Genomic DNA, 20,455 nt, shown 5'->3' with positions numbered 1-20,455 from the left:
CTGCCGAACATGCAAAGATGGATTGCATTAGTTGCTCACCACACTCAGATAGCTTGGAGAGATAGCTTATTTCTAGAACCCATTACCTGAATTTATTCTGAATTATTCTGGAAGTTCAGATGACTGACCACAACCATGGCCACATTGTTAAATCCATGGAGACATTGCCTTTGATGGCATCTGACTACTTGATTTTTGATACCAGCAAGAGGCTGATAAAATGTGTCCAATGATTCACACACATCAGCACAGGTTCTTATTCCCTGTTGTCCCCTTAGAGATGGTTAGTTACGGTATGCCACCTCCATGCAATAGAAAGCAATGCATGTTGTTTTGAACTAAGCTGGCATGTCTGTGTGGTGCAGTGTAGAGATACTATCTGGAGTCTTGAAAGGAGCAACACACTGCCAACAGATCTGGAGCTGGTCAGACCACAGATCTACCGCATGTCATATTTTGGTTATCTCTGGAGAGACATACACCTAAGTCAGTCTTTGGACTTAAGCTAGAAAAAGAGCTGCTCCCTTAAAGGTACTATTAATATTCCACTTACTATTGTTGTTTGACTTAACTAAAAGGTCCCAAGTAATAATAGGCTGAGAATGAAGGCAAATGTGTTTTTAACATTGATGCACAAAAATGGCAAGAAATATCTGTTGGAAAGCACGCTGCAAACATCATTCACTTGTTTTTTAGTGATCAAGCCTGCCCTTAGTGCCTCAGACATAATAGCGGAAGACTTGTGGCTCAGCAGGATAGCACTGACTGACACATAATTTGGGTAGGGACAGGTTTTGTTAGTTACAGTTGTGCAGCTTCCCATTCAGTGTGGTCCAAACTAGATTTTCTGTATTGTTACTGACATTACTGCTAGATTCTGGGCCCTGTGCTCTGTTGCTGTCTGATATGACTGATAGGCCTTACACTGAGCTGTGATTCTGGTCACCAGAATGCCAGTACACCAGCTGTAGTTGTCTCTGAAAAAAATTATTTTCTAATCAGGTCAGCACAGTTACTTCCACATTCCTACAGTCTGCTTTCTCCTACAGCATGTCTGGGTGAGTTCATACAGTGTAACAGGAGCAAAATGCTACTAATCATTTAGACAGGGGCAGTAATTCATCAATAGACCTACATAAGAGTAACATTGTTTCCATTGCTGTTGCTCATCCTTCAGGATTCCTTCTGGCAAGCATTTGCCCGGTGGAAATACATACGGTTGAGTCAAGATCTTGAAAATAAGCTTTTGCAGGGGAAATGCTGACAGAATTGTAACTCATGTTGTGGTAGGAATCGCTGCAATATTATTTCAAATCAAATTGACTATCAAAACATTCAGTTATCACAGTTTCTTGTTGTCCCTATCCAAGTAGCTAGTACTCCTAGGCTGATTTTCAGTGCAGTCATCACATAAGGATTATGAACACTGCTCTCAGTAAATATCCATTTAGAAAAGCCCTGAGAACTTGCTGTCATGTGGTCAAACAAAAATAAATAAAATTCCATGAGTACTACAGTTTTTTTCCTTTGAAAATTACTTAGCATCCCTGTTTACCTGTATACTTTTCAGCATCACAGATATCAGCCTTCTCACATGCAGCAACTCACCTCTTCGTGCCTCCTCCAAACTGTGGTTTTCCTCTGAAAAACCTGTGCTTTTCCTCTGAAAGGCATGTAGTCAGCATATTGGTGAACAAGATTTTCATCATCATTTCACCTCTCCATGGCAGTGTTCCAATATCACAGAATGGTTTGGGTTGGAAGGGACCTCAAGGCCTGCCCAGCTGCAATCCCGTGCCATGGGGGGGTGGGGGGGGGGCTGCCACCCACTAGATCAGGCTGCTCAGGGCCCCATCCAACAGGGCCAGCAAAGCATAATCCTTGGTGTAGAATGCTGTTCCCATGTCCAGGCTTCTCTTCTGTAATCTGAAGGTATTCTTCATAATTTTAAATATATTAAATTCCTACCTGTAGTTTTGGACAAACTCCCTTTGCTAAATCCAGTTATCAAGGGAAGACTTAGGCTCTAAGACTATTCAGTTATTCCATTTGAACTGGGACATGCTTAACGGAGCTGAAGAATTGGGATCAGGAAGCAGGATATGATGATGCAAATAAGCATCAACCCTATTTTACATTTATAATGGTTGTCGGCTTCTGAAACATTTGCCTCTTTTTTTTTTTTTCCTAGCAATTTTAATTTAATAATTGTCGGTAATCAGAAAGCTTTGCCAATTACATAACACATACATTTGGAGTCATAATTTTATTTAGTTCAAATGCATCATACATCATTTTCTTAACATGAATTAGTTTTCTAGCTATGCCATTATGTCAAGTTATGTTTGAACAGAAATTGAAATTAATTAGGTCTGCAAAACAGCCTTTGAAAACTGCTTTTATTTATATTATCTGCCTTACATCTGCCGAATGTAAAAAGAGAAAAATGTTAATCAAAACATGTTTTGCACTCTGAAAAAGTTTTTTTAAACAAAAGAAACACAACCAATTAACAAATGGATTTAATTGCCCAGTTACAAACACCACACTTTCATGATCTCAAATTCAAGACTCCTAATGTGTTATCACAGAAAAAAAAAAAACACCGTATTTTCCTGCTCCTTCTCCCAGCTTCAGCTGGCTTCCTCTACTCCCACTGAAGCAGTCACTGAAATAATTTTGATGAAGGAAATTCTTGCTATAACAAACTACATGTCTGTCAGGCTGAGGTTGCCTTTCCACAGTAATATTTCTAGATCCTTCACAAAAGGAAGGAAGCCTTTCAAAAATCAGATTTTGTCCCTGAAAACACACAGCAGAAGTAAATGGCTAGCACAAATGGTAGTAATTGTAGATACTTCCAGAGTTTATTAAGAAATCAAATTTACTTTCAGCGAGCATGCTTTCCCAATTACCAATCAGTATTTTCCCTTAAATTTCTAATAAAAATCGCACAACTGGGGCCAAAAAGCTGTACCTGAGGAACACAGCAAAGACATCTTCTCTTCAGGCAGGCAGCAGTACCTGTCTTTCTCTCCATATGTAGAGGTTACTTGCCATTTGCATGTAGATAAGATAACCAACAGTGGCCATACAGCAATAGACCACATTTCCGGCAGCTTTATTCTTACATTTGTAGTTGTTTTTATCATGAGGTCACAATTCCTTTATGGCAAGCCTTGGAACTATCAGAATCTGCAGAGCTGCTAAAAAAAATTCCCGTCTTGGCTCACGTGTTCTCCTGTGGCCATTTTCCAGTGGAATCTCTTCTAATTCCACTAACACCAGCTGCATGTCTCTTTTGGGATCTCTGTGTTTAGCTGAAAGCACAGCTGCTCTCAGTTTGCAAATGACTTTGTAAGAACCATTAGCTAGCCAAGCAAGAGAGAAGAGAGCATCTGAACAGCCTTAGGGTTTCTTGACAGAGAAGGCCAAAAATAGAAACACTTCTAAATATTTACACTTCCAGACTTGTTAACATGACTACGTATTTCAAGAAAAAGGCACCTTCAGCTAGAGAACTCCTCTATATCCTGCTTTCCTTTAGCAATTCAGAGAGAAGCTCCAGACAGGTGCACCACCACACCGTTCTCACAGTCTCCGTCCTCAGAAACACAGGGGGAGAAAATGCAATGAAAAAAATCTTGTGGGTTGAAAAAAAGGACAGGGAGAATACTCACCAATTATAATCAGAAGCAAAATAGACTCAGCATGAGGAAATCAATGTAATTTATTGCTTATTACTAATGGACTAGTGCAGAGAGCACTGAAAACAAACTAAAACCACCTTTCCCCTTCCCACCCTTTCATACCTCCCCCCAAGCAGCACATGGGAATGTGCAAAGGGTGCTGCGCTCAGTCCATAGCGCTCCGTCTCTGCCACTCATCCCCAGTCCCTCTGCTCCAACACGGCACTGTAGCACGGGGCCCTGCTGGAACAATGCTGCTCACAGAGGCTGCCCTGCACTCCCACTGCCAAAACATTGCCACATAAACTCAGTACGAACACCAGCCATTGATATGAATCCTGTTTCTCCACAGACAAGAATGGAACTGTTGTCCACCTATGCAAGGTTTCCTAGGTTTGTTAATTTGCAAGATTGTATGTAGCAGCCCATCCAAAGCAGGATGTGCCATGATGCCTCACGGCTTTCGGCTCTGGTAGTAGCACTCAGAGCAAGTTCAAGTTCACTGGGCTCTTTAACCCTGTTTCGCACCTTTATGTATCCTCTTTCGGAAGGTTTCAGAAGGTACAACAGTTGGACTGGATGATCTTGTAGGTCTTTTCCAACCTAGCTAATTCTATGATTCTATGAGACGGTAGTCAGCCTCCTGAGAAAAAAAAACCTTTCTTCTATGTGCTTCTTTCTCCTCAACCTCAAAATGCTCAAGAAGAACAAAAGATATAAACTGTAGAGAAGTCAGAAGGTGTTATTCCTGCCCACTCTATATGTAGGTCATGCTAAGGCCCTTGCCTAATCAGCAATGCTCCCTCAAGCCCTCTTCTTCCATTGAACAGCCAATGCAGAACTTTCAGCTCACACTTCATCATCATGTTGGGTGATGCCCCCAGGCATAAAAAATTGTTCTGCACACAAAGCCAGACTCAAATGCAGGTATTCAAATGTAAAAGATTGTATAGCAGAATAACCCATGGGCATGTTGCAACGTGGTCAGTTTGTAGTCAAGGCTTCCTAACACTTAGGTTACAACTGTATCCTAAATCCAGTATCTGTACTTGATGTTGTAGAGACCTTCAAGACAAGAAAACTCGCAGGCAGCATCTGAAGAGACAGGAAGTCAGAGTGTATCCTGGCAACAGAAATTGGTGTCCCAAGTCAAGTCTGTTCTTTGGTTTCTGCTCAACAGCGCAGTGTACAGGCATATGAATACACACGCTTGTGTAGTTAAAGATAACAGGCTTAGATGACAGTAAAGCTGAAAATGAAGATAGTTGACAGGTAGATAGACAGACAAATAGATAGGGATAGATATAAAGATAGATACAAAGTTACAAATGTCAGCACATAAATTGCTGCCCCTTTGTCAAAGACGTCACCTGAAAATCTGAACCTCCATGAAGGTTCTCTTTTGCTGCTGTTCTTTTATATTATGACATCTAGAAATGTTAGGGGTTGTTGTTTTTTTTTTTTTTCCTCATATTTGGGGTATGAAGATTCCTGTTTTAGCTGAAGTTTTCACCCTTATGAATATGATACTGTTGGTATTTACAAGGTCTCTCCATACCAAAGAATTGCACTGAGCTTTCCTTTGCAGTTCTCTTGGGTTCCAGGTGTGCAGGGTTTTCTCTTCTCACAGCAGGCTGGAAGAGAAAGAGTACCACATCATCCTTAGGGAGTCAAAACAACTCTCCCAAATGGAGAATGGATGTAGTTCAGCATATGCTTCAGAAAATTATTTTTCTCCTAACAGAAACACTTAAGGATTGATACATTAAAACAAAAGGGAACTGAAATTATTTCTGTGCAACTCTGAATTCTCCTAGACTGTAAACACCTCCCCCAAACCCTTCTCCCCTCCAACTCCCAGTAATAAAAGAAGCATCAGCATACTGAACTAGAAAATAATAAAGGTTTGTTCTGATGTGAGTCTGAGGTTTTGCGTAGCAGTAACATTCACCATAAATGGAAAATTCCAGTTCCAAGCTATTAGTGGCAAAATTGCAGCACATTCAAACAATCAGAAAAAGCTGGTCATAGCAAGTGTGTTGAATTTCTTGTGAATTTCTGAAACAAGCTCCAGCTCCCTGTGGTACGGTAAGTACTTGGCATACCAGAGATTGACCTTACAGTTAAAGAGATAGAATGAAGAATCTTAAAGCCATTTCTTAACTGCAAGCAAACCCTTCAATACAGAGATGATAAATAAATGAGAGCTTTTTCAGATAAAACAAGCACTTGTCAGAAGAAATTGATTTTAGTGAAGTTCCTTTTTTTTACAGATTTCAGAAAGGCAAAGTGATGTTTCCTTCTTTGATTTTGGTCATAGAAGTGTCAGATTTTGACTTTCGAATCCTAAAGAACAATTTTCAATGCATTTAGGAGGAATGAACTCCTAGCAGTTTGCATTTAGCTTGTCATCCAGCTCTGATAGGGGGTTTCTTTGCACTTTGTACTCATCACTAGCTTACAGTTATGTCAAGTAACCATTTACAAGGTCTTTCAGTTCTGTGAAAAATTCAACATTAATGAATGCTTTTAAAAAGTTTGAAGGGACTATTTCTTTACTTTTTAACTTTAGAAATATGGTGAGCTTTTCTGTGTTGATGAGTCTATCCTGACACTATGTCACAAATCTCTTCTGGAGGCATTAAAGATGATCACTAGGCTGAAAGCGCTCCACATCTGATATATTATGTGCTGTTTATGATCTTTGATTTTTCTTTTCTTTAGTTGTAATGCGTTTGAGCTGTTAAACCCAAAGATGTATACATTACCCAGACTTTTCCTATCACAGTGAGAAAAAAAAGAACACAGAATAATAATTCAGAAGACATTATATTTTACTATCAAAATACAGCTGTCTCCTCCTCCCCCTCCAAAAGAAAAAAAAAGTTTTCTTTCAGTAGGAGGGCTGCAGGCAACAAGCAAATATTCCAGCTTGATTCAGACAGTAAAAATCATAGAACCATGGAATTGCTTGGATGGGAAGGGACCTTAAAGCCCACCCAGCCCCAATCCCCCCTGCTGTGGGCAGGGCTGCCCCGCGCCAGCTCAGGCTGCACAGGGCCCCATCCAACCTGGCCTTGAGTGCCTTCAGGGATGGGCACCCACAGCTTCTCTGGAAGCCTGTTTGTATGTTCTGGTCTGAGACACTGCTATTTACTGCATATGTTTAAGTACGGAAACTCCTCTTCAAACACTCCTTTGACCATCCCCTGACACAGCTCCATGCCATTGCTTTGGGTCCTGTCACTGTCACCAGAGAGCAGAACTCAGCACTACCCCTCCACCTCCCTCATGACTGTAAAGTGAGGGATATTTTTTTCCTCTATGATAGGACATATCAAAGTTTAGCAAGGAGACATACATGATCAAATTTTTGGTTGAATCTGATTGCAACTCTATACATTTTATCTGGGAATTGGCAGATAATGTATTTATGTTGACTGAAAATGGAGTCACAAATACACAAAAAAAATTTTTTTTTTCAACAACCTTGAAACTTATTTAAATTCCTTTATCAAAACCAAAAGCACAGCTGCATATTTTTCACAGTTCACAGGACTCTGTTTAGCCAGTGTACTAAAATGCATACAACTATTTGCCATAACTTGAGACAGCACTGCACTGAGCCCTCCCTGTTCCCGGGTTTCTGGGCAAATGGTGGCAATTGCACACTGATGTTTGGTTGTTGTGAACGAGGACAAGCCACTATCATGATGGTGCAGGGCAGGGAACAGCAGCAGGGTGGGCTGGGCCAGGCTGTATGTGGCCTGTGAGCAGTGGGCTGGACATGTCCGCATTAGATATTAATAAGCATTGATAAAATCTCCACTCAGTCTTCTCTTCTCCAGGCTAAACAGCCCCAAGTCTCCCAGCCTTTCCTCATACAGGAGATGCTCCAGGCCACTCATCCTTTTCGTGGCCCTCCACTGGACTCTCTCCAGATGTTCCTTGTCTTTCTTGAACTGGGGAGCCTTGTCAGGCATGATTTCTCCTCAGTGAATCCATGTTTACTACTCCTGATAACATCCTTTTCTTCCACTTGCTTGGAGATGATATCTATAATGAACTGCTCGATCACCTTCCCAGGGATGGAGGTGAGGTTGACTAGCCTGGATTTTCCTGGCTCCTACTTGCTCTTTTGAAGACTGGAGTGACACTGGCTTTCCTCCAGTACTCAGGCACCTGTCCATGTTGCATAGACATTCTTCCATTTGAGTTTTTCCACAAGCTCCTTGCCTATTCTTGCAGTCTTCCTACCACCTTTTCAGGATTTCTTACTCTCAAGGATGCGCTGATCTTGAGCTTCATTCTCTTGCCCCCCTTACCTCCCAATGCTCTAATCAATGGGATACCTCCAAGCTAGTCCTCAAAAAGGTCAAAGCTGGCTGTCCTGAAGTCCGGGGTTGCAATCCTATTTATTGCCTTGCTTTATGCATGCAAGATCCTGAACTTCACTAGCTCATGATCACTACATCCCAGGCTGCTCCCAACCTTCGCATAACCAACCAGCCCTTCCTTGTTAGTAAGAACAAGGTCCAGCAACACACCTCTCCTCATTGGCCCCTCCACCATCTGCCACAAAAAGTTATCTTCATCTCATTGCAGAAACCTCCTGGACTGCATGTCCTTGGCAGTGTTGCTTTTCCAGCAACAATCAGAGTGCTTGAAGACCCCCATTAGAATCAGCACCTGTGATTGTGAGACTACTTTCAGCTGTTATCAGAAGGCCTCATCAACTTCCTCCTCCTGATCAAGGGGTTTGTAGTAAAAATCCACAAAGGTGTCACCTATATTAGCCATGTCTCCATCATGACAATGAAATCATGGCCTTGTAACCTCACACAGATCTCTATCTGCTCCTGTTTATGCACTGTTATACAGACACTTTAGAGAAGAAAAGGGATCAGAGGGTACAGGTATCCCTAGAGGGATTCAAGAGGATCCCCTGTAGCTATACACAGCCTTGAGGCAGCTTAGCCTTCTGGCTCCTGCCATGGGATGCAGCTAAGGAACATTTGGCATTGTTCTGGTTGGCCTGGCTCATTCCCTGCACAATTATAATGGCATGAGCATTGCAATTTTCAACCTCAACCCCCAAGTCCTTCAGCTGAATGTCTCCCTCACTAGGTTTCCCAGCCTGCTGCCAATGATTGCCCTGCCTTATCTAGACAGGTAGATCCCATCCCTTCGTAACAGGTTATAATCTTCATAGACAGTCCCAGTGTCATAAAAATCAAAACCCTCACATCAGCACTAGCCATGTAGACAGGAATTCACACACATTATATGTCTATTTCTGGCTCTTCTCTTCCCTTCAACTGGCAAAATTGAGAAGATAACTTGGGCACCAGTTGTTTTTAATTGTTCTCCAGGGGCTTCATAGTCTTTTTTTATTCTGCCCATGTTCTGGTTTCTTCTGTCATTCATGCCCCAAGAAAGAGCAATAGTGGGCAGCTGTCCATGCTGTATACAAGGTGCAGTACTCGTGGCAGTATCCTGGGTCTTGGCCCCCAGGAGGCAACAAACCTCTAGAGGCTCCCTATCAGCCCAGTAGAGGGGAGCCTCAGTGCCTTTTAACAGGGAGTCACCCATAAAAGCACACAGAGTTTCTTTCTTTCTTTTTTTTTTTTTTTTTTTAATCAGGCTGCTGACATGGTTTCTTCTTGCAGATCTTGCTCCTGGGTGTCATGGGTGTCTATTGCTGTAAGGGCTTCATATCTGTTTTTCGTAGTGAAGCTGAAGGATAGGTGCTGAAGCAGAGCTCTGCTTTTGCTGGTCAGTGCGGACTATGTTACTTCCTCCTCGTTGTCTGCTGCTGAAATAGGAAATAAGAGTTGTAATAGACATTTGCACCACATGAGTACAGACACTAAAGAAAGCATATAAAGAAGATACAGATCATAACGATCTTTTAACTGCTTAAGTACCTCACCTTTAGCATATTCCTGTTATCTTGCTACTACAATTAGACAGCACTCTATCCCTCCTGCAGGAGCAGGAGTGGTGGGAAATCACAAAGCTCTATGTCTTCACTTTGTACCAGGCTATGATATCTCTTCTTATTTTCATTTCCTTGCCCTTTTGACTTCATGGTGCTGGTGGTTGGTGTGGAATGTCACATGGTGATCCACACAATTCTTTTTCCTTTGTCATTCTTGTTAAAGTTCCTCAGTTAGTACACTCACCATATCCTTGCAATGATTTTTCTTCCCCAGCTGTGTCTGTGTGCTGGATTATCTTGTAACAAAATCTGAAGATGGAGTAGCAAAATATGATCCATAACAAATAGGACAAACAATCCTTTTATAACTCTCAAGCAGTTTGTATGCATTCTTAAAAGCATGTCACAAAGGAAACCATGGTGGGCTCAGGAAATGAAGTATTTCAAGATGTCATAACTTCCCATGCTTTGTATTTGCTAGTATTCTTGTGAAGACGGAGAGCTAGAAGCTGACCTTGGAGATGATCATAAAAATCGTGTTTGCAGGTGCAGACTGTTTCTCCATAAGTACAAGTTAAACTTCCTGGGATGTAGAGAGCTGCCAACCAAATCTTCATGAGGAATCTGAGGAAGTTACTCAAGTAGTCCTGCAAACTATTGAATATGGGTGTAGGCTCAAGGCTAAGAGAACTTGTTCCAGTAGGAAGAACATGAGCAGAACTGTGAAGTCAAAGCTTTCATTACAGCTTTGATAAGTCAGCCTACACAACTTTGTATGTTAAAGACTTGTTCTTCCTAAAATGAATGAATGAATGAATGAATGAATGAATGAATGAATGAATGAATGAATAATTAATTAATTAATTAATTAATTAATCTCACAGCTGATCTAAGAGTTAGAAACAATGTTGTGGTTTAACCTGGCAGGTGGTCACATGCTCAGTCCCTCCCTTACAGTTGGAATGGAGAAGAGAGTCAAAAGGACAAAAAATATAGAACTCATGGGTTGAGATAAAAACTATTTACTGAGATAGAGAAAAGAAAGAGGAAAAAATAACATTATATATATAATATATAATATAATATACTATGTATAATATATATATATTTGTCATAGTCAAAATTTTCAAAATAATGTCATAATTGCCAAAATATATATTTATATTTAAATATATATTTATATTATCTACATAATATGTATGTATATAATAAGTGATGCACAAGCAATTGCTCACCACCCACTAACCTACTACATCTGATCAAGAGGAGCCTGATGACAATGCCTTCCTGTGTCAGCTACAGCAAGTTTTACTCTCACAGGCTCTGATTCTGATGGAGGATTTCAACCACTCAGACATCTGCTGGCAAGACAACATGGAAAGATGTAAGCAGTCCAGGAGACTCCTGGAGTCCATTGACAATAACTTTCTGGTTCAAGTATTGGACAGACCAACCAGAGGTGAAGCGTTGCTAGACCTGGTGCTCACCAGTGTGGAGGAGACTGGTAAAGATACTAAGACTGAAGGCAGCCTGGGCTGCAGCGACCATGCCCTAGTTGAGTTTGTGATCTCAAGGAACATGGGCCTGGCAAAGAGTGGAGTCAGGACCCTGAACTTCAGGAGAGCAAACTTCAGGTTGTTTGAGGTGTTGCTGGACAAGATCTCCTAGGAAGAATTCCTGAGAGACAAAGGAGTGGAACACAGCTGGCTACTCTTTAAGGATGCCTTTCTAAGTGCGGAAGAGCTCTCCATCCCTCAGAATAAGAAAGCAAGCAGGGGAGGCAGGAAACCGACATGGCCTGGCAAGGACCTGCTGGCCAGACTGAGGGAAAAGAAAGGCAAGTACAGGCAGTGGAAGCAAGGGTGTGTCATCTGCAAAGAATACAGGGATGCTGTATGGACTTGCAGAGACGGGATTAGAAAAGCCAAGGCACAGATGGAACTGAACTTGGCAAGGGACATTAAAAACAACAAGAAGGGAGTCTACAGGTACATATAGAAGAAGAGACAGGCTAAAGAGAGCATGCCTCCCCTGCTTAATGAAGAAGAACTGGCTACAACAGATATGGAGAAGGCTGAGGTACTCAATGAGTTCTTTGCCTCAGTCTTCACTGACAGCCAGGATTCTCACATCCCAGAAACTCACAGCCCTGAACCTGAACCTCTAGGTGGGAACTGGGGGAGCAAACTACTCCCCACTGTAAGGGCAGAGCAAGTCTAAGACCAAACCATGAGACTGAATGTCTACAAGTCCATGGTACTGGACAACATGCATCCCAGTAGGGTGAGGGAGGTGACTGTCCCCTTGTACTCTGCCCTCGTGAGGCCCCATCTGGAGTACTGCATCCAAGTGTGGGACCCCAAAGAAAACATGGAGCTTTTGGAAAGGGTCCAGAGAAGGGCCACAAAGATGATCAAAGGGCTGGAGCACCTCCCCTGTGAAGATAGACTGAAGAAACTGGGCTTGTTCAGCCTGGAAAAGAGAAGGCTGTGGAGAGACTTCATTGCAGCCATCTAATATTTAAAGGGAGCTTATGAACATGAGAGAAATCAACTTTTTACAAGGCTAGACAGGGATAGGACAAGGGGGAATGGTTTCAAACTAAAGGAAGGAAGATTTATATTAGATTTAAGGGGAAGGTTTTTACTGAGAGAGCGGTGAGGTGCTGGAACAGGTTGCCCAGAGAGGTTGTGGATGCACCGTCCCTGGAGGTGTTCAAGACTAGGTTGGATGGGCCCTGGGCAACCTGGTCTAGTACTTGATCTAGCGGGTGGCAACCCTGCCTGTGACAGAGGGGTTGGAACTTGATGATCCTTGAGGTCCCTTTCAACATAAACCAGTCTATGATTCTATGACCTATGCCCAGCTAGTTTCCCAAGCAGCAGCAGGCTGCCCAGTGAAATCCTCCCTTTTCAAACTTTCCTTCCACATGATGTCATATGATATGGAATATCCCTTTGTCCAGTTTAGGTCACTTGTTTTGGTTCTGTCCCCTCCCAGCATCCTGTGCTCCCCAGCCCTCTTTCTGGCAGGGCAGTAGAAAAATCTGAGTCACTGAAATGTCCTTGGCTCTGTGCAGCACTGCTCAGCAACAACTGAAACATCGGTGTGTTATCTGCACTGGTTTTCTCCTAAAACCAAACATAGCATCATTCCAGACTCTGTGAAGAAAAAAACTCTGTCCCAGCTCAAACCAAGACAAATAGGCACAGTTTTCATGCCTTGGCTTTCATGTTCTGTCTCCAAAATTCACATGAGCCTTGACATTTGACAAATATTTAATCTACTAATGTGTGCACACCACAGTAAATAAATTAATGAGTAGGAAGGAGAAACTAAGCAGGAAGCCAAGGTTTGTGGCAAATACTCCTTCAAGGCTTCATCAAAAATCTGGGAAAGTCTGCAGAAAGACTACTAAGTGAAAAAGTAACTACAAAAGCAGCACTCACCATCATAACAAAATTAACATTATTCTTCATTTCATTATCCTAAACTGAATGGCCAACTCGTGTAATGGAGGATTCAAAGTAACACAGACTTCCATGGGAGCAGTCTAAGGTAGTGATGTCACTGCCATCAGAGCTGTCCAAAGTGGAATCTTGTCCAGTATAAAACAGGAACTAAAGTGAAACAGGAAATTAGATTTTCCAAAAATGCAATACAGTGCCCCTGGCATGAGACAGAATGAGATAACACCTGGAACATCTCAGTAAAGACATTCCATATTGACCACAAGCAACACAGGTTAACCACGTCTCCCAAATTAACTACAGGACAATGTCAAAAATCCTTCAGTCTGGGCATCACTTAGAGACATAATGACCCTTTTCTTGTGAATGCTAAACTCTCATGAGTCACAATTAGAAAGATGGTTTGGTAAACTTCAGTGAAATGCGCAAAGTTCAAAGTAGGAGGAGACTGTGTCACTGCCAAAAGCTATTGATCAAAGTCTGTGGCAAGTATCCTCCCTTAGCATTTTTATTTCTATAAAAGTTTTGATCTATCAAAATCTATTGAAAGGAAAATATTCCTCAATTTCAATGAAGTCAGTTAGTTCACAAATGACTCAAGAGTTTAGCGTCAAACATACTGCTCTCATGCTGCCCTGGGTATCAGCAAGTCACTAGGTGAACAAGGCAGAAAGTCCTGTGTAAGGGAGGGCAAATGTACTCCATTTGCTTTTGTTACAGCTGCTTCTACAAGTATAATTAGAACAAATTTGCATAATATGCACGTTCTGTCTTCTATGGGCAAAACAGAGTGCAGAGGCAGATGACTAACACCAGAAGCCACAAGGTATGGAAAGCTTACAGCTCATCTGTACAACATGACCAGTAGTCTGGGTTTTCTGGTGTAGATCTGAAGGTATTTACTCTCTTAAAGATCATATTCTTATCATCCAGTTCATGGAAGGATCTTAGCCAGGAAAGGAAAGGGTATGAAATCCCATGTAAAATCTAGAGTTTCCTCAATAAAATAGCAATTTCTATTTCATTAAGAAGGTTAATGACAGGTTAGCTGAAAAATAGCACGCCTTTCCTATGTTAGCAATAGTCCTGGCAACAGCACAGCTATGAGGATTATCAAAGTCAAAAAAGGGCTCTCGGGCAACACTGAAGTAGAGCAGAGTTCATCTGTTGTTTGTGCCTGTGGGCAGAAGCAGTGCAGATCTTTCTCTGAGCAAGCAGCTTGGGATCCCGGCTAGCATCTTGGCAGTCAAAGAGAAAATGGGAAGAACTGTGAAGGAAGTTAGAGATGACAGATTCAGTCAGTTGTCCAGCTTGGCAAGTAGTGACACAGCTCTGCCATACAGAAACTATTTTCTCACTTACTGACAACTTATCAGTAATGCGTGATTTCTTCTGTTTCATTTGCTTTCAGATTCCCAGCGCAGAGAGCCTTATTCTCTTAATTCAGTTCAAAGTTCGTTGTTGTTCTCTGGTCATTCTACACTGGAATTATCACTGCTAGTCCTGTCCATTAACTCTTGCAAAAAAAAAAAAAACCCCTTCCAGTTTTTCAGCACTTCATGTAGTTCTTTGTTAATGTACTGCTGGATCTAGCACATAGAGATATCTTTACATAGGTAGCTGAAAAGTGAAGAGGCTACATTTGCATTAGGCTACCTACAGTTCCATTTCAGTGAGGTCCTGGTGGCTTGCTTTCTGCTCCCACTTTCCTCTTTTGCATAGTTGGCTATACTTTCTCCTCATACTTCCATACCTTTCTGCCCCATTTGTGATCCCTAAACAGCTCTCCTGCTTTTTTTTTTTTTTTTTTTGTCTCCCTTAACATTCAGAACATATAGGCCTTAAATACCTCTGATTCACGATAATGCTTGCATGCTTGTGGATGCTGGTACTAACATTGTCTGAAGGCCCTTCCGAAAAGCCAGAAAGATATCTACATGTATCCAGCAGACTTTTCAACAGAGTTCATTCTCCTATTCACAAGTGAAACACTGGCTGAGAGCAACCTCAAGCTGTCTCCCTATTGTCCAAAGCTGTAGATAGGTGTTTACACTCATATAGGTTACATCCTACTCTCATTTTGCACCATTATAGCGATCTGCACAAGCATAAGTGAATTGGATAATTCAACCATAAAACACAAATCTCCACGTATTCCAGCCTTCTTTAGAAGTACTGAAGTATTAAAAGACCTTCAGATATTCCAAGTCTGTGGCTTTCACATTGGGAACCAAGCTTCTTTCAGTTTTGTTGGGCAATGTCTTCTCAGCTCTGGGTGCTCCTACACAGAATGTACACTCTTCCTTAACCCAGTTCAGTCACACACAGCTAGCAAATCGCCTCTCCTGTGAAGCACAAGGGTAGGAGAGCAGTCAGCAGAACACCCTCTCAAAAGCAAAGCTGTGGGTACAGCCTGTGAAGGACAAGCAAGGGGACAAAAGAAGAGGAAAACAAGTCTGTATTTTGGCAGGACATTTTCTGACCAAATAGATTTCAACCAAGAAATGTCATAAGTATTGGACGCAAAAATATAATGTGCAGACAGGTCATTTCACAGAAGGAAATAAACAGTCTTGAATGGACATATGGAAAAAAGCTTGTTGCATAAAGCAGCTCCACAGGACAGTACCAAGGCAATAATTCATGTTACCACTGGGTACTATGTAAGACAGCCCACAAAACTTGGAAAACTACTGCTATACCAACAAAAAAAACTTGACAATTTATATCCATAGGTAACAAACCTAACTTTAGTTCAATGCAATAAAATATAGTCTCTAAAAATAAAAATGTAAATGGATAACTCGCCTGTATAAGGCCAATGACAACAGCACAGACACTGAATAGGAAAATTCTGAAAGGGACCCCTGGAAGGAAGGCCATTAAGGAAAACTAGAAGACAATGCAACCAGAACAAACATGTTGTTCAGAAGCAATGTAGGAGTAACAACAGAGAAAAGGAAGTGTTCTTCATTGATACTGAAACTTAAAAACAGAAGTGACACTTCACTTTTCAATGCAGTTCCACTTAATGCAGTTTTTAGCCACAAACACGTGCAAGCATCCCAGCTGAAGGTGTCTGGAGAGACGGCTTTGCTCTCAGGTTGATTCTGTAAATCTTAACCTCACTGACGCTATACATTCTTAGTAACTGCAGACTGGTTTGCAGCTGAGCATCAAGTTTAACAACATTTCAGTAGACAAATGTCAGTAACTGAATAGTCTTGATATTAGGATACGTTCTTGAATCTTTTAATTCTCCTAATTCCATGGTTACCTGTTAAATACTCTTATTATTGCTATCACCATGGTCATCATTATAAGCATTACTACTATTATTATCAGAAAGTAAAACCTACCTGGGCAGGCATAAAAGGTGCTCTGATCTGAGCCTTTGGACTTCTGTTCTTCCCTGGTGTTGGAACAATTAAACATCAGATCAGAATTAGCACGAAAATTCTGAGAAAGAGCTTCCACATACCTGTATATTTTTCAGCCTCCTGATAATTCCACTAGCTGTGAAAGTTTGAGTAATGATGGAGAGGGTGACAAATCTCACTGTTTCCCTTGAATTCTTTCTTTGCACTGCAACCAAATTCAAACAGAGAAAATTTCCCCATTGTCAGCTGAATATCTTTTTAATATACAAAGCTTTCAGGAAACTGAGACAATCCTTTCTAACATCTCATCAAACCACATGGCGACAGAATATCAAATACAGAAAAGGAATATAGTACAGTGAAGGATCAGGGGCTACTACCAATTAGCTGTGAACACACAGCCTTCCTGGATCCAATTAAAACTTCCCTAATTTTGTGGTTATCATACAATGGATGTGTAGTTAAAGTACAATGCGATTGTTTCTTCTATTACACATCTTCAACATCTACTAAACGTAGCCTTAAAAAGCTTCCTGCACTGAGATATTTCGACTATTTAATCATAGTTTCACTTGCTGAAGCAGCCAGAAGTAAATCTGTGCTTCACTGGAGCATTTAATCACTTTGAGAGTCAGTTTATACATTGAGTTCTCTGGCAATGCATTCTGAACCTGAAAAATGAGTTAAAATAGTTCATTAGATACATAAAGCTTTCATTTAACAGAGACAAAGTTAGCAGATGTGAAAGGAAGGTTTTGATAGCTTAGCCATGACTTTACTACAGCTAACAAGGGAGTATTTTTTAATTAGGTGTTTTTTAATAGACATTGGAAACTAACTAGGTATTTCCATATTTTATTCAGTTAAATTTCTGTTGTGTTTTTGTAACAGTCTTTCCAGCCTCTGAAAAGTAATCAGTTCTGCATTAATAACTCTGATGTTCTGATGAACTAAAAAACACTTCTTAAAAATAAGTTTTGTCAGTTTGAAATTGACTTTATGGGAAGCAAACCAACCAAGTTCTATTTGGGAGGAAATATGTTTTTTATTTAAAAATGATTTTAATACATTGTTACCTTCTTTTTTTTCTGGGAGTGCTGGCAGTAAAAGTAGAAATCCAATTATCTGTTCATGCCAATTGACATCTTACTCAATCTGGAAGCAAAGGGAATGGTTTGGTCGGTTTTCCTCATCATGTTTTAAAGATCTCAGTAAGCACAGTGATCAGATCTGCCAGGGAGGGTGCTCCTCCCTTCCCATCTGCTGTTCTCTTGAAAAGGAGAAGGAGGAAAAGGAGGAAAGTAATATTATCAAGCAACTTTTCTCTTGGAGGATACCCAGTCATATTTCATCTGGTTATACTCTAAAACTCACACTTTTCCAAGACAAGCTGTCATCTTGAAAAAAATTCATCGTGTTCACCAGTTGAGGAGTGTGAACCAGCTCCAAGCAGAATCATAGCATCTTACATGTCTTCCTTGACAGGAGGTTCTCTCTGTAGCTTCAAGTACACTCCAACATTGGCAGCAAATCTTGAATGGCAGTTCTGCCGGATGTCTGCTCTGGAAACTGACAGATCCATGCTGGAGCCACCAGCTCTGAGATTTGGAGCACTGTACTGAGGACAGTGAAGCTCAGAACACTCTGCATCCCATGTCTGTGCTTAGGCCAGACTCAGAGTGCTCTGATCACCACCATGATCAGAATGTCCATTCAGAAGCATGGGAAGCAAAGCCCTTTCTTTGAGGCTGCATAGCTCAAGGATTAGCACCAGTTACCAGGCCCATCAAATCGTGACCAAGGCCAGACACAGGAACACCACCAGAAGCTGCCATAAAAGTGACACGATAGGAGTTAAATGGCACATGCTGGTCTCTGTGCTCAGAGCTCAGGACCTCCTGTGTAAGCCATTTGCCTGCAGTATGGTAGGCAGTACGTGCATAACAGAGTCATAGGAAACAGGAGAATACACCAAAAAAAAAAACCAAACAGAAAATACACCAAAACAAGGACTGAGCCTTCTGTGTTTTGGATTAACAGTAAACTTTAACTGCATGCATGTGAACTATGCAGTAAAGCCTGGAAGACAGACATCTCTTATATAAAGTTTGAAACTTCTTGGAAATACCAAAACTATCTTTTTAAGAATATAGGCAAAGTAGTTATAAATGTATGTGCAACATTGTCTTTTAAGACGCTGAGCACTTCTCTGAAGAATTTTTTTCAGTGATGTGGATGTCCTGTTGAAGTAATGTCTGGGCATAGTTAGTGATGGCTAGAGCAAATCATTTAGTATCTTTTTTCCCTGTATTAAATGAAGGGGAAGAGAGAAGAAGCTGTCAGAATAAAGAAAAAAAATCAGCAAAAAGTATTGATAAATCAGATGTAACATCCATTGACTGTTATGAACATGCTAGTCAGCCCAAGTGTGAGAAATAATTTTGTCTGTAGCTGGGGTGAAAGTAGTGATTCAAAATGGGTTAAGAGATCAGGAGTTTGCTTTCTTTAATGTGGTGCATCACTCACCAGCAGAAAAGGGAATTACCAAATTCACCCCCTCTTATTTTCTGATCCATCTGGTGGCCTTGGACACTCAAACGATACATCAGTGAAGGGCACAGCAAGTAATCTGGTTCAATTTTATGGGCACTTGAGACATTGTATAACTGAATGATCAATTTCTCATGCACAGCTGTGGATTAGCCACTTTACTGGACACAGGGTAGAAATCAGCTTGAGGAAGTCAGCCCATGTAGTGAATAAACAAGCTTTGTGTGCTTCATAGTGTATTATTTTCCAGCAGAGTATCCGAGCCAATTCTGGAGTTCCAGTCCTGGTTGGCTGAAAACTTACTCAACCTGAAAATCAGACAGCTCTGGACAACCTGTTGGTGCAAGGGTACTACTCTGAGTCCCACAGCGTATAGAGGACACTCCTCGGGGCCAAGAGGCAGGTCAAACCTTTCAGAAAATATCAAGTAATGCTGTATGTCCTTACAAGGACAGATGCATAGGTACCACTGGGACTCTTAAGTATGCAGAAAAAAAGAATGCAATTCCCTCCAAGGGTTTGGAGTCTGCATTAAGAAGCCTGCTCTCTATGGCTTATGGGAAGAACTAAACAGCAATGTATTGCCAGGGGCATATGTTGACAGCAGCATCCATGTCAGTTACTAGTTTCCAGCTTCACATTGTAGTGGTCACCTGCCACACAGTGAAAAGAATACTTCACATCTCTGTCTCTTGCTTTTCTTCCTCCACCAACCTCTCTCCCCTGGTTTCTTCATTCCATCTCCTCTTTGTCTCTTTTTTATGCCTTGTTCCAACTCTTGCTCAAATTCCACACTGTTCCCCAGCCATCTTTTAGCCTCAACCCTTCAGCATTTGCCAAGAAAGAGGCTTAAGTTTTTGTTTGATACTAGACCCAAATCCTCAAAGCTGCTCTACATTTTGTTCCATCCAAAATTACAGCAAGAAAAATGTAACAGTGAATGATTTTCTTGAAACACTAAATGCTCCCTCAGCCTGTTCCACTAAAAGGTAAGATGTGTCCCATCTTCTTCCGTTATTCTCTCCTTTTGTTGAACTCCATCTTGCCAAAGATCTCATTAAGCTGCAAACTGTTTTGATTTGACAGAAGGGCAGAAAACTTATTATACCTATTCTGTTCTTCTTTATCTAATTAGAGTACCCACACACTTCTTTCTGCTGCTCTTCCTTGTATCTGGAAGTTTGTGATTTGAAAACCTTTACAGTGAACAAAGAGGAAATTTTGTCTTCTCTACCTTAAGGTCATGAAGATGCCATTTGAACAAGATTTTCCTCATTCATTTACAGAGATATTTCCAAGCTTTAATGTAGCTTTTAAATGCCTGAATATCATAGCAATTTGGACAATTTTTACTGGAGTTTGCTGGAAATAAATATATCAATCAATAAAAAATTTGTCTTTATTTACTTCACGTTGCAAAGTGTA

The 20,455-nt window shown here is 41.1% G+C and overlaps 1 long non-coding RNA gene across 2 annotated transcripts in view; it reads right to left on the bottom strand.

Moving 5' to 3' along the window:
* The window catches only part of LOC110390228, a 34,058-nt gene continuing 17,346 nt past the window's right edge, over positions 3,744-20,455 (bottom strand). Inside the window, exons 1-5 of one of the 2 annotated variants that reach the window (XR_002433643.1) lie at positions 17,855-18,403; positions 17,557-17,750; positions 16,582-16,685; positions 13,080-15,445; positions 3,744-9,504 (exon numbers count right to left, since the gene is read on the bottom strand). This is a non-coding gene — a long non-coding RNA (uncharacterized LOC110390228). Of the gene's footprint in view, positions 9,505-13,079; positions 15,446-16,581; positions 16,686-17,556; positions 17,751-17,854; positions 18,404-20,455 lie in introns of those variants that run through there. The other variant, XR_002433644.1, reaches the window with a different exon arrangement.

The sequence above is a fragment of the Numida meleagris genome, chromosome Z, assembly GCF_002078875.1.
Source record: "Numida meleagris isolate 19003 breed g44 Domestic line chromosome Z, NumMel1.0, whole genome shotgun sequence".
In the NCBI taxonomy this organism is placed as follows: domain Eukaryota; kingdom Metazoa; phylum Chordata; class Aves; order Galliformes; family Numididae; genus Numida; species Numida meleagris.
This window is presented reverse-complemented; position numbering and strand designations above follow the sequence as displayed.